Raw genomic sequence first — 2,632 nt, forward strand, 5'->3', positions numbered from 1 at the left:
TCTTCCATGAGAAATTTGGGTGATTTCTCCATGAAGAATTATAGGTGTTTCCATAGGGTTCTCCTAGGTAATTCACCTCTTCCATTGAAGGGTTCTCAGGATCATAAGCTTCTTCCTCAGATGAAGCTTCCTTAGTACTGCCAGGTGCATTTTGCATTCCAGACAGACTTTGAGAAATCAAATTGACTTGTTGGGTCAATATCTTGTTCTGAGCCAGAATGGCATTCAGAGCATCAATCTCAAGAACTCCTTTCTTCTGACTTGTCCCATTGTTCACAGGATTCCTTTCAGAAGTGTACATGAATTGGTTATTTGCAACCATTTCAATTAGTTCTTGAGCCTCTGTAGGCGTCTTCTTCAGATGAAGAGATCCTCCAGCAGAGCTATCCAAAGACATCTTGGATAGTTCAGAGAGACCATCATAGAAAATACCTATGATGCTCCATTCAGAAAGCATGTCTGAGGGACATTTTCTGATTAATTGTTTGTATCTTTCCCAAGCTTCATAGAGGGATTCTCCATCCTTCTGTCTGAAGGTTTGGACTTCCACTCTAAGCTTACTCAATTTTTGAGGTGGAAAGAACTTTGCCAAGAAGGCATTGACTAGCTTTTTCCAAGAGTCCAGGCTATCTTTAGGTTGTGAGTCCAACCATATTCTAGCTCTGTCTCTTACAGCAAAAGGGAATAGCATCAGTCTGTAGACCTCAGGGTCAACCCCATTAGTCTTGACTGTGTCACAGATTTGCAAGAACTCAGCTAAAAACTGATGAGGATCTTCCATTGGAAGTCCATGGAACTTGCAATTCTGTTGCATTAGAGAAACTAACTGAGGCTTAAGCTCAAAGTTGTTTGCTCTAATGGCAGGGATAGAGATGCTTCTCCCATTGGGAGTAGGTGCAGTAAAGTCACCCAGCACCTTCCTTGCATTGTTGGCATTGTTGTTGTTTTCGGCTGCCATGGGTTCTTCTTCTTTGAAGAATTCGGTCAGGTCCTCTAAAGAGAGTTGTGCCTTGGCTTCTCTTAGTTTTCGCTTCAAGGTTCTCTCAGGTTCAGGGTCAGCTTCAACAAGAATGCCTTTGTCTTTGTTCCTGCTCATAAGAAAGAGAACAGAAAAAGAAAAATGTGGAATCCTCTATGTCACAGTATAGAGATTCCTTGAAGTGTCAGAGGGAAAGAAGAGTAGAAGACAGAAGTAGAAAATTCGAACTTATCAGAAAAAGATGGAGTTCGAATTTTACATTAAGGGATAGTGTTAGTCCATAAATAGAAGGATGTGAGAAGAAGGGAAGTAATTTTTCGAAAATTGAGTAAAAGATTTTGAAAACATTTTGAAAAACACTTAATTGATTTTCGAAAATAAGAGTGGAAAAGAAATCAAGTGATTTTTGAAAAAGATTTTTAAATTAGAAATAAAAAAGATTTGATTGAAAACTATTTTGAAAAAGATGTGGTTAAGAAGATATGATTGGTTTTAAAAAGATGTGATTGAGAAGATATGATTTGAAAACAATTTTAAAAAGATATGATTTGAAAACAATTTTGAAAAGATATGATTTTAAAAATTAATGACTTGCCTAACAAGAAAAGATATGATTCAAACATAAAACCTTCCTCAACAGAAAAGGCAAAAAATGTTCAATCAAATCATTAATTGTTAGTAAGTATCTTTGAAAAAGGAAAGAAATTGATTTTGAAAACATTTGATTGAAAAGATATGATTTGAAAAAGATTTGGTTTTGAAAAACTTTGAAAACTTGAAAAAAATTGATTTTGAAAACAAAATCTTCCCCCTTTGCCATCCTGGCGTTAAACGCCCAGAATGGTGCACATTCTGGCGTTTAACGCCCAAACTTATACCTTTTTGGGCGTTAAACGCCCAGCCAGGCACCCTGGCTGGCGTTTAAACGCCAGTCTGTCTTCTTCACTGGGCATTTTTGAATGCCCAGCTTTTTCTGTGTGATTCCTCTGCAGTATGTTCTGAATCTTCAATTCTCTGTATTATTGACTTGGAAAGACACAAATTAAAAATATTTTTGGATTTTTAATAATAAGGAATAATCAAAATGCAAATAAAATCAAATAACAATGCATGCAAGACACCAAACTTAGCAGTTTGTATACTACTGATATTAACAAAATGAGAATGCATATGAGAAACAACAAAACACTCAAGTCAATAGAATTCAAAGATCAAAACAAGGAAATCATCAAGAACAACTTGAAGATTAGTGAAGACACATGCATAAATTCGAAAAATGCAAGAAAAACAGAAACATGCAATTGACACCAAACTTAAGATGAGACTCTAGACTCAAACAGAAAATATTTTTGGATTTTATGATTTTGTAATTTTTTTTGTGCTTTTTTCGAAAATTATATGGAAGAGAAAATAAAGGTATCAAAATTCTTAATGAGAATTCCAGGAATCATGCAATGTTAGTCTAAAGCTTTAGTCTAAAGGAATTAGACATAGCTAGCTAAGCTTCAGCAAGACATTGCATTCAAGAGCTAAATTGATGATGATCAATCAGCTTTGGTGATGATAAGAACATCACCTTGAAACACTAGAATTCATTCTTAAGAACTCTGAAAAAAAAGAAAAAAAAATACCTAATCTAAGCAACAAGATGAA

The 2,632-nt window shown here is 35.1% G+C and overlaps 1 non-coding gene across 1 annotated transcript; it reads left to right on the forward strand.

Moving 5' to 3' along the window:
* The first annotated feature begins 451 nt into the window (after positions 1-451).
* LOC130949109 (small nucleolar RNA R71) lies at positions 452-559 on the forward strand. Its single transcript, XR_009073330.1, has one exon. It is a non-coding gene; the product is annotated as a small nucleolar RNA R71 (small nucleolar RNA).
* Positions 560-2,632: the final 2,073 nt, after the last annotated feature.

This window comes from Arachis stenosperma, chromosome 1 (genome assembly GCF_014773155.1).
Source record: "Arachis stenosperma cultivar V10309 chromosome 1, arast.V10309.gnm1.PFL2, whole genome shotgun sequence".
Lineage (NCBI taxonomy): Eukaryota > Viridiplantae > Streptophyta > Magnoliopsida > Fabales > Fabaceae > Arachis > Arachis stenosperma.